Source organism: Durio zibethinus, chromosome 3 (genome assembly GCF_047325235.1).
Source record: "Durio zibethinus cultivar Kanyao isolate XHJ-2024 chromosome 3, ASM4732523v1, whole genome shotgun sequence".
Lineage (NCBI taxonomy): Eukaryota > Viridiplantae > Streptophyta > Magnoliopsida > Malvales > Malvaceae > Durio > Durio zibethinus.
In genome coordinates, this window is record NC_143164.1 from 9,935,923 (window position 1) to 9,947,625 (window position 11,703).

General features: G+C 31.4%; 1 pseudogene across 1 annotated transcript; it reads right to left on the reverse strand.

Moving 5' to 3' along the window:
• Positions 1 to 7,251: 7,251 nt before the first annotated feature.
• On the reverse strand, positions 7,252 to 9,948 carry LOC111302017 (trihelix transcription factor GT-2-like; annotated as a pseudogene). Its single transcript, XR_016340932.1, has 2 exons — positions 9,553 to 9,948; positions 7,252 to 8,910 (listed from the first exon to the last, which is right to left on the reverse strand). The product of XR_016340932.1 is annotated as a trihelix transcription factor GT-2-like (transcript).
• Positions 9,949 to 11,703: the final 1,755 nt, after the last annotated feature.

Here is an 11,703-nt window from a genome sequence, read left to right on the forward strand (position 1 = left end):
AGAGGAGTTTTTTTTTTTTTTAATTTAAGATCATTTGGTTGGAGGACTCTTTCAAAATTAAGTATGATTTATGAGACCAAATGCATAATCTATAAGAGTTTTCAGAATATTCCTTTAAAGTGTCATAGCCTCTGGTTAAAGAAGGTTTTTATTATTTAAAAAGTATTATAACCTCTAGTTAGAGGAGTTTTATTTTAAAATGTCATAGCCTCCGGTTAAAAGAGTTCCTTAAAATACCGTAGCCTCTGGTTAAAAGAGTTTTTCAAAATTTCATAGCCACTGATTAGAGGAGCTTTTAAAGTTTAATTGCCACTAATTAGGTTTAGTAAAATTTAATAAAAATAATAAAATCCTAGAGAATAATTATTTAAAAAATTGAAAGAGTCCTATTTTTCCTTAATTTTTATAGGTAAAAGAATATTTCTAAATTTCTCCTAAGTGTAGGGATAATTCAAGAAATTATTTTTTAAAATAATAAGCAAAAAATAATGTGTTATTGAAATGTTGAAATTAAGCTTTTTGAATAAAATTGTTATCTTTTATCTTTGCCCTATTATTGATTCTAAGTAATATACAAAAAGGAGTAGCTATATATACCTAATTTTGTCCAAATCTATTGAAATGCATCTGGATTACATTCGAGATTTTGATGTATCCAATTTAAACTGATTTAGGCATTTTAATCATGTTTATTTGATTTAATTATTATATATATTTTTATTGATTAATCATTATAAAATAAAGAAAAAAATCAAAAAAGAGAGAAAAAAATATCAAAAAAATTTCAGCTTTGGCAACTGAAATCAAGTTGCTAGAAAAGCTTTTTTGTCAAAATTTTCTATGCATTATTTGCACCGAAATTTAGTCCCTACTAGGCTCTTGACTTTAGAACCCATAGCAGGCCCCAAAAGTCCAAAAGCATTCCCAAAAAATCTAGGATCTAGTTTTCGAATTAGCTCTATAAATAGAGCCAATTCATAGATAACCAAATAAAGAAAGAGAAAATGGTTTTGAATAAAGAAAAACAGTTCACAAACACAAAATTTTGAAGCAAAATTCCACACTACCATTCAACCTACCAAAAAAATGCACATAAAGGCAACAAAAAAAAATATCCATACCCTTTTCAGGGGAATTAGCAAAAAAAATTTTCAAAATCCATAAAAAAAAAAAAAGAAAAATCAAGCCGAGAACAAAATTTGTGATCTAAGTTGTTTAGAAATTTTTCATAAAAAGTAGAAAAGATTATTTTGTGATTTTTTAGGATTTTTTTGAAAATTTTTGGGGTTGCCAGAATTTAAAAAATTTTGAATTTTTCTTCAATCAGTTGAATTTTTCAACCATCGAAATCTAAAAATTTGACTAGATTTTGGAAAATTATTGAATTTTCTAGTATCGGTTGAAGTTTTTGACAACGGCACTACAACAACTGGCTAAAAACTAGTGTTACATGGCGGCTAGTGAATAAAGGAAAATTTTAGAAAGATAGGGCTTGGGTAAGAGAAAGAGGGAAAATAGAAAAAAAAAAGATTTATGCCTTATATAGGCCAATCAAAATAACACCATTTTGGCCTTCAAAGATTCGTTAATCGACCCACAAACCTGCACTTCAACCCACGCTCTGACCCGACCCGAATGTAAGATTTTCTTTTTCTTTTTCTTTTATATTTTGATTTATTTGTTTTGATTTTATTTTATCATTTTATTTTTATTTAGTTATTTTAAAATTAAAAAAATACATAAATGATTATTTCTTTTCTAATGAAATAATTAATAATAGAAATATAAAGTCAAAACAAATAGTAATTTTTACTTAAAATAAAATAAAAATAAAAAACGATTAAATTCCAAAAAAAATAATTATCAAAGAAAATGGAAATAGTTCTATTTTCCTTAATTTTACAAGTAAAAATATTTATTGAATTTTGTTAAAGTGTTGGAATAATTTAAGAAATTATTTTTGCTAAAACAATAGAAATGGTAACAAATGAATAAACTAAAAGTAATTGATTATTTGGATAAATATTTTAAAATGTAATTTTTAAAAAAAATTGAAAAAGTTTAGTTTTTTTTTTAATTATTGCAAATAGAAATATTTTTTGAATTTCACCAAAGAGTTGGGATAATCTAAAAATTATTTTTACTAAATAAAGGTTTATTTAAATAATTAAAAAGATAATAAAAATAATAATGATGAATAATAATAAACATAAAAAATAAAAAAATCAATTAAACATTTAATTCGATTAAATTTCTTGAGTAAAAATTTTAAGAAAAAATGGAAGAATCTTATTTTTCTTAATTATTACCAAGAGAAATGTTTTTTTTTATTTCACTAAAGAGTTGAAATAATCCTAAAATCAATTTTTAAAAAATAATAATAATAATAACAAATAATAACAAATAAATTATTTTTAGTTGATTTTTAAATGTGTAAATCACATATGACATTCGTGAATAAAAAATATCTTATGACGAAATTTTAGAAATTTTGTGAATGGCCAATTTTCTAAAAATTTTCCTAATAAAAATATTTTCGATAGATTTCGTTAAAGTTGGAGAATTTATAGGATGTGAAAATAATAATAATAATTTCACAAAATAAAAATATTTTTCATAAATAAATTTTTAGAAAATTAATTTTAAATATTAAAAAACTATATCATCAAAATTAAAAAGATAACGCATGTTTAATTAGTACCATTCTTTGAATAAGAGATGTGGGGGTACTAATACCTTTCTCATTTACAACCACACTTTCAAATCTGATTTTGATTTTGTAGACCAAAACATCTTTTAGTAAATCTCAATTAATTTTAAAATTTTTATTAAAAGATGATCTTTTGGATAACCAATTACATCCCTATAAAAGAAATTGGTAACAACTGCTGTAATTTACATCAAGTCTAGCGATTGAATCTTAGGACGAAAAATCGTTATGACAATATTGAAACAACTGACGAATTTTATGGAAATATATATGGTAGTGGCTGTAGCAGTAGTATTAGAAATCAACATAATGGCTAGCAAAAAATCCACCAAAGAGAGTATTAAGTATAGGGTGATTCGTTTAAAAAACTATGGTAATTTGCATTCAGTAATTACATTATTTTATTTGGTAGCAATTTAAAAATCCTACCTGGCGGTGATCTTAATTTCTGAGATGATAAAATTATTATTTTGTAAAGTGATCTAATTCGCAACCTAAAGAATAAAAAAGTTTTATTACCATGAAAAAGTAATTTTTAATATTATTTTCTAACTAATTTACTCTTAAGAAAAATATACTTAACATTACCTGAAGAAACTGGCCACTAAAAATTTTAAAAAAACATATTTGTTTAATCACTTATTCTAAAAAAAGTTTTAGTTATAAAATTTATATTATTAAAAAAGGATAACAAATTTATTTAATAACTTTTTCAAAATTATTTTTTCAAAATTGATTTATACTTTGTAATTTTCTATAAATAATGTTTAACTATTTTATAAATTGTTGATTCAATAAATTTTTAATATTTTACCTATTGTAAGATTATTTTGGATATTTTGTATGATATGTTTTTCATATAATACCAAATACAGTAATTTAAAATCAATAATAATTTATAATATTATACCAAATATGATAACACCTTATTAATTTTATCACCATAATAATTAAATTACCATGATAATCTTAAATGTGATATCAATCACTACCAAAAGCTTGCATTAATAATCTCATACATTGTTATTGAAGAACACATAGAAGATTTCTCTAGTAGGACCATAATTAGGGCTTCAAAGGGTTAGGTTTAGCCATGTTGTGGAAGGCTCTCTTTTTGAAAGGCTATTAACTAATTCACTTCTTTTGACATCCCCTAACAAGACATTACGGCTCTGTCCCTTCATGTGTCTGTTTTTTTTCTTATCCTCTCCTTTTTTATGAGTTGGGTATTGCTTTTAACATTTTCCATATTGTTTTTTTTTTTTTACTCTAACTTATTTTTTTTGCAAAAAAAAAAAAAAAATCGCAACCTCAGAATAAGGGGTTGTAGAAAATTTCAATATTAAAATTTAAAATCCAAACTTGATAAATATCATTTTTAGAAAAAAAATTTATATAAATCAATTGAGTTAAATTTCTAATTCTTTTCACTCCCTATTTTATCATACATGAAAACATCACCATAATCTTTTATTTAAATTCCATCCATCCCATTGATTTTTTTTCACTTTTTTTACCATTTTGATTCCCGATATTGTTTTTATTTTTTATTTTTTGATTTAATCTTTATTTTATCATATGCATAATATGAAATTAATGCAGTTATTTTGTTTATGTTTTTTTTTTCGACAAACAATATTGAATTTCCATGGAAATTAAATGGAGTAGTTTTTACCCGTCTCATGTGTCAAAGTACTTAACTCTTTTTGTATTTAGCATTTTGCATTTGGAGGATTCTATGCTAATGTACAAACACTCAAAAGAAACGGCAAGCAAGCTAGGCTGAAGAATCACACACACTAAAAATAAATAGCTTTCAAATGTTAATTATAATACATTTTTGCAAATGTTCTTTACTTTTTCCTCATAGTTGTAATGTGTTGGGATTTGCCTTGAATCTCAGAATCCCACATCGAAAGTTAAGTAAGTTTGAATTTGTCTTGTATCCCACATCGGGAGTTTGGTAAAGGTATAAAGGGTTTCACCCTTATAAATAAGATGTTTTGGTTTTAGTTTAGTAACCCCAGAGAGTTAGACACCAAGAGAATAGCTAAGTGAGTAGGCTATTAAAGGGTGTAATTGGGTTTTGGGTTAAGTTTTGAGTAAGGAGTTTTAGGAGACTTTTCTCATTCTAAAAGTCTCACAATTGTAAAGATTTATTTGATAGTGGATTAAGTTGGAGTAGGCCATTTTGAGTTGGGCCGAACCAAATATATTTGTGTGTTCTTATTCTTGATTTGAGCTTGTTATTTTGTGTGTGGTTGCTGCGCGTGGGTATTGTGGTATTTCCCAACAAGTGGTATCAGAGCGAGGTTCGAGGTTTAAGGTTCGTGGGTCCAAGAGATCGTGAAGCAGTGTTTGAAGATGTCTGAAGAAGGTATGTCTGGTATGTCTATGCCTAAGTTTGAGATTCCGTTATTTGATGGAAAGAGTAATTTTATGTTATGGCAAAGTACGATTCAAGATCTGTTAGTACAACAAGGATTGGATCAGGCATTGGAGAGTAGTAAGCCTGAAGGAATGTCTGATGCTAATTGGAATAGGATTCAGAAGAAGGCTGTTAGTACTATTAGATTGGCGTTAGCTCCAGAAGTAAAGTACAATGTGTTGACTGAGAGTACTCCGAAGAGTTTGTGGGATAAGCTTGAAGGTATTTATGCTTCGAAGTCGTTGACTAATAGATTATGTTTGAAGATGGATCTGTATTCTCTGAAGATGGAAGAAGGTATGAGTCTTCATAATCACCTGAATGAGTTTAATAAATTGGTTTCTCAATTGTTAGCGATTTCTGTTGATGAGTTAAAAGATGAAGAGAAGGCTTTAATTTTGTTATCATCTTTGCCCAAGTCTTATAGGCCTTTAATTCAGACTGTGTTGGTAGACAGGTCTACTTTGAAGTTGGATGATGTGACTGCCCTGTTGCGTGAGAATGAAAGGTTTATGGGAGCTCAGAACTCATCACCTGGAGGGAGTACACTAGCTGTAGAGGGTTTTGATCGAGGGAGGACTCAAAAGAGGATTGATGGATCAAGATGGAGATCCAAGTCAAGAGACAGAGATTACAATGATGTAGAATGTTATTATTGTGGTGAGAAGGGACATATCCAAGTGCGCTGCAGGAAGCTGAGAAGGGATATGGCTGCTTTCAAAAGGGCGAATGATGAGAAGAAATCAGATGAAGAAAAGAGTGATACTGTTGCTGTCGTGTCTGATGATGATGATGTTGTTTTGACAACTTGTGTAGATGAGACCCAGACTTTGAAAAGTGATAAAAGTTGGGTTTTAGATTCAGCTGCTACAGTTCATGTTTGCAATGATAGAAGCTGCTTTGTGGAGTTGAATGAGAATGAAAAGTATGGGGATATTGTGGTTGCTAACAAAGAAAAGGTGCAGATTCAAGGCATTGGGAGTGTTCGCCTTAGATCTCACAATGGTGTTATTAGGACACTTCGTCATGTAAGGTATGTACCAAATTGTCACTACAATTTGATTGCTTTAGGTGAGTTAGCTTCTCGGGGGTACACATTTTATGGTAGTAATGATTGGTTGAAAGTGTATAAGAATGGTAGTGTGATTCTACAAGGGAATAGGGTCAATCACTTGTACATGTTTGATGGAGGCTCAGTTGCTGAGATGCCTGTGATGAAAGAAAAGAAGAAAGGTAAGCATGTTAGCTTTGCAGATACTGTTGAAGTGTTTGGAGATTCAAGTCAAGGGAGGATTTGTTGGGATTTGCCTTGAATCTCAGAATCCCACATCGAAAGTTAAGTAAGTTTGAATTTGTCTTGTATCCCACATCGGGAGTTTGGTAAAGGTATAAAGGGTTTCACCCTTATAAATAAGATGTTTTGGTTTTAGTTTAGTAACCCCAGAGAGTTAGACACCAAGAGAATAGCTAAGTGAGTAGGCTATTAAAGGGTGTAATTGGGTTTTGGGTTAAGTTTTGAGTAAGGAGTTTTAGGAGACTTTTCTCATTCTAAAAGTCTCACAATTGTAAAGATTTATTTGATAGTGGATTAAGTTGGAGTAGGCCATTTTGAGTTGGGCCGAACCAAATATATTTGTGTGTTCTTATTCTTGATTTGAGCTTGTTATTTTGTGTGTGGTTGCTGCGCGTGGGTATTGTGGTATTTCCCAACATAATGGTGAAATATGGAAATTATTTCGGTGCACTCACTCAAAAACAAACAGTAAAAGCCATGTCTCCCATTTACACATTTACAGCAATTATAAGAGACAGAAAGATACAGCACTGAGTTTTTTTTTTTTTTTTAAATAATCAAATTGTTATGTAGAAATTCTATTCCACTAAGAACACGCTTTTATTTTATTTACTGTATACCCCATGCTTTTAATATATAATATATTTATTTAGCAAATAAAATAATAAATTATAATGAAGACAGAAAACATATAACCATATCTGGCCAAAAAAAAAAAAAAAGTATTCGATTAACTACACCCCATGTGCATGGCTGTTAATCCAATTCACCCCCACTATTTCCTGCTGAAGTCATCAGAATCCGACTTACTTTTCCCTCTTCAAACCAATTGGATCTTCTCATTTCTCAGCCAAAGACAAACTTCAAGTTTTTTATGACAAACTTTTTTCCTGCATGGTTTATATGTTTTTTTTTTTTTAACCACAGTAAATACTACAGTAGTTTGGCCAAAAAGAAAAACTATACTAGAACCATCTTGTCAATGCCTAACTTGATGTCGGCTTTGATTAGAAGCTTCCCTTTGTTGGCTCACTCGCCACTGCCAATTGGGGCAGTTTTTTTTTTGCTACTAACTCAAAATCATTCCCTTCATATTCCCCTTCACTATCCCCATCTTCTTCTTCGTCTTCTTGAATCTGATCCACATTTTCCCTCTCAGCTCCCTCCATCATCGCCGCCTTCGCCTGCTGGCTAATTTCTTGCTGTGGAGGCTGCCATTGCTGTTCCTGACGTACCATCAGCGGCACCATCGTACTGTCGGGCTTAACCCCATGGCCGGAAGAACTAAGTGATGAAATCTCGTTTTTGCTGATTTTCTCTTTGTAAATAGCATCCAGCTGGTGAAAATATGGGCATGTCTTGGAATCTTCATACCTTCTTTTGTCGCTTTGTTTTACTTTCTTGAAGTATTTATTAATGTTTTCCCATTTCTCTTTGCATTTCTTTGCGTTCCGATTATATCCAAGCTTTCTCATCGCGGCTGAGATCTCCTCCCACGGAGGAGGCTTAGGTCCATTTTCTTGGTACTTAATGTCAATGTTAGTTCTAAGCTTTATAAGAGCTTGAACTTCAGCTTTTGGCCATCGTGAAGGACTTGATGAAACCTCATTTTTCCCTCCATTAGTCATTTTCGAGGTTTCAAAATTCAAGGCTTGAGTTGGCGGACGGGGTTGCAGCTGCTGCAAAGGAGGCGCTGGTGGTTGAGGATTTTCTAGCGGTTGCACTTGCACCGTCTTTGGTTGCTGCCTCGATATCTTTTGCAACAATGCAATTACTGCAGCATCCATTGCAGCTGCTGTGGATCGTTCCTTAACCAAATTCTCTTGTTCTCTGTTGATCCGTGCCATTTCTTGAACTCTCCAAGCATCTTCGCGTTCCATTCTTTCCTGTTCGCATTTCTCTACGGTTTGCAAGAACTTGTTTTGCAACCCCTCTTGTTTCTCAATCACCTCCTTCGTCAGCCTCCTGAAAAACTCCTTCCATTTCCTCTTCTTTTTTCTGCTCCATTGATCTGAATGGTCGTCGGATGCGGTCGAAGAAGAGTTAGAAGTGGAGAAAAGATTTGATGAAATGCTATGGAAAGAAGATTGGATCTTATTGGAATAAGGATTTATAGAATGTAAAGGAATTGCTTGGGTGGAAATGGTAGGGTTAATGGATGGTGTGACATTGGTTTGAGGTACATAGGTAGGGTTTATTGTTGTTGACGGGACAGGGATATTAATGGAGGCAGAAAGAGGACTTGTACTCCAAGGCATCGCAGCCGATGTTGGGGTTGGAGTTTGAGGTTTTGGAGGTGATAGTGATTGTCGTGAGTGAAGATTTTCAAGGGCTTCTAATTGATCAAAGAACTGATAAGTCTTGCCATCAGCCTTGCCTGTTCGTCCATCCTTGGTTCTCTTGTAGTACTTGTAAACATTCTCGAATTTCTCCTTGCATTTCTTGGCACTTCGACTATAACCAAGCTCCGCTAATTTCCTAATAAAAACAGTTGCAAAACACCTCCATTTCTGTTTACACTCTATCTCAAATCCGGCAATAGAATAAAGTTTAAAAGCACTTTGCCACATTAATAAACATCAAAAGAACAAGAAGAACATAAAAAGCAGGACAGAAAAGAGAGAAAGAAAGAAAAGAAAAGGAATAAAAAAGAGAAAACCAAACCAAACCAAGGCCACTTGGGTAACTCACAAGCCATATTGGAAGTATATGTAGACATTTATTAGGCTGACAAGCTTTCTTTTATGAATTTTACTAAAATGGACATAAACCAAAACAAACCGTCTCTAAAAAAAATGACGACTATCAGCTGCTGGGATTTGTCTGTGGAACTTTAAAATTTATTAAATGCTTGAAAAAAGTTTTGGCAGGAAAAGTTGAATTCAATTCCCTTGTAGGCACTGAATTCCATGAAACTGAAAACCGAAAGCAAGTTCCACTTCCCCGGATTCCAAGAAAAATGATACTACTAGTAGTATATATGAAGCTAGCTATGAACTACATATGTTAGAAGAGGAATCTAAATCGGGTGATCTGCATGCATGATCAGCTGACCAAGATAGCTTAAATTCCAATCCATTGAAGCAAAAACAAAACGAATAAACAAAGATTTCTGTTCACCTGGAAACCTCTTCCCATATTGGACCCTTGAGATTTGAGTCTCGGAAAACAGCGTCCATATCGGAACGTATCTTCAGTAAAGTCAAAGTCTCTTGCCTAGGCCATCGATTTCCTCCAAAACTCCGGTCACCTTCATCAACCCTACCCTTATCTTCACCTGAATTTGAGGCCTCCTTCCCAATTTCACTTCCTTCATGAATTCTAGGCGCTGCCGCGGCATCGGAGGAGCTTTCTACCATACGTGAGTCCCCCAGCATAGGACTCTATCTTAGCAATTACAGCTGAAAAAAATAAAAAGATTAGTACAACAAGAGAAAGGTGAATATTATCAAGCGGTTTTATGTAAGATAGGTGTATGTTGATTTTATTTTTGGTGGGGATCTGGCTGTCAATCTCAACCCACGAAAACAATTTGCAAACAAGAACTTTTTTCCTTTTTTCCTAATGTTTAACTAATCTGTACGGAATCTTACCCAAATGGTTCCTTGGGTTTTTATTTTACGGTAAATAAAAAAGTGGCTGAAGATAAATGAATATAATATCCCAAAAGGAAAAAAAAATTGTATTATTATATTACAGATATAGTAATGGAAAATTTATCAACAGTGATGGCCACGGCTGCAGATAGCGACAATGGGGATAACAAGTTGGGGCATGTAGGTCAGCTTTGCTTTTTGGGGGCGGTTTGGAATTCAGTGGCTATTGGCTACACTTAAGGTTGAAATTACAAACAGCACCTAACATGTATCCCATTGACTCTCTAATCATGCAGCCTAATTGTTAAACCGTTTTATTGCATCGAGGATCACTAACATTACTTTGCTTGAATTTCATAATTCACATTTTCTTCCATCTTTGTTTCATTTCAAGTTCCCGAGAATGCCCCTTTATGTTTTTTGGTATATAATACATATATGACAATCTGGGCTGCATTAGTAGAAGTAATTCTCTTCGCTTTTTTATTTTTTACTTAATTAAAATATAAACAACAAATGTTTCTTTTTTCAATGCTAATTATAGTATGATTTGATGATAAAATATTTTCAATCCATGACAACAGCTCAAATAAAAAAAAAAATCAATTTGGAGCTTGTGGGTCATGAGACCCACTACACTTTTTTGTACATCTAATTTATTTTTGTTCTCTCTAATCTCTTAAATTTGATTTTGGAACCCATGAATTATCAACCCATTGTACTTTTTTGTTTCACTCTATTTCCGTTCTCTTTAATCTCATAAATTTGATCTCAGGCAAAAAAGGATCTTGGATTTTTTTAAAAAAATATTCAGTTATAATATATATAATTATAAATAAAATTTTAAAATAATATATTATTATATTATTGCAATTATTGACAATGAATTCTAAAAGAAAGATGTAATTGCATCATTATTAATTTTATTAAATACATCATTCTTAATATATATTTACAAGCCAACATTTACACTATTTTGTTACAGAAGAAAATTTATTCTTTTTTTATATTTAGTTATAGATGCGCATTAAACTTATGTGAATTTGATATATACATATATATATTTAGTGTTGAAATTAAACTATTAGAAGTAAGTCATTAATCTGGCAATAAACAGCAAGTTTAATTTCAACATTCTATGTACATCGCTAAGATAAATCAAATTTAGATAAGTGTAATGCCAATTTATAACTAAACATAACTACATTAACAAAATATTGTAGATGTTGGCCAGTGCGAGTTTTCTTTTAAAAAATTATTATTATGATTATTATTATTATTATTATTATTATTATTATTATTATTATTATAAATCATTCTCTTATTAAAGATGGTTAAAATTAGGGAAAGGGGAAGTGGGAGAAAAACAGTGAAGATGAAGAAGATGAGGTGAAGGAAATGAGGTAGGCAAACATCAAGGAGAAATGCGGCACAGTGTTATATATTAGTATCATGGGGAGGGGTTGAAGGTCACGTAATTGATTTTACGGGTTTGTTTTATGTCTCCTAGTGTGCTTTGCTGTCACAAACTTCTCTTTAGCAGCTGGATTGAGATGCTCATTAAAATCTCCCCATCTCTCACTTTCTTGATGTATTTATTCATCACCTGGCAGGAAGAAACTGATAGTTTTCGTTTTTCTGTAAGAAAAATAAAGTACAAAGGCTACTGTAGCAA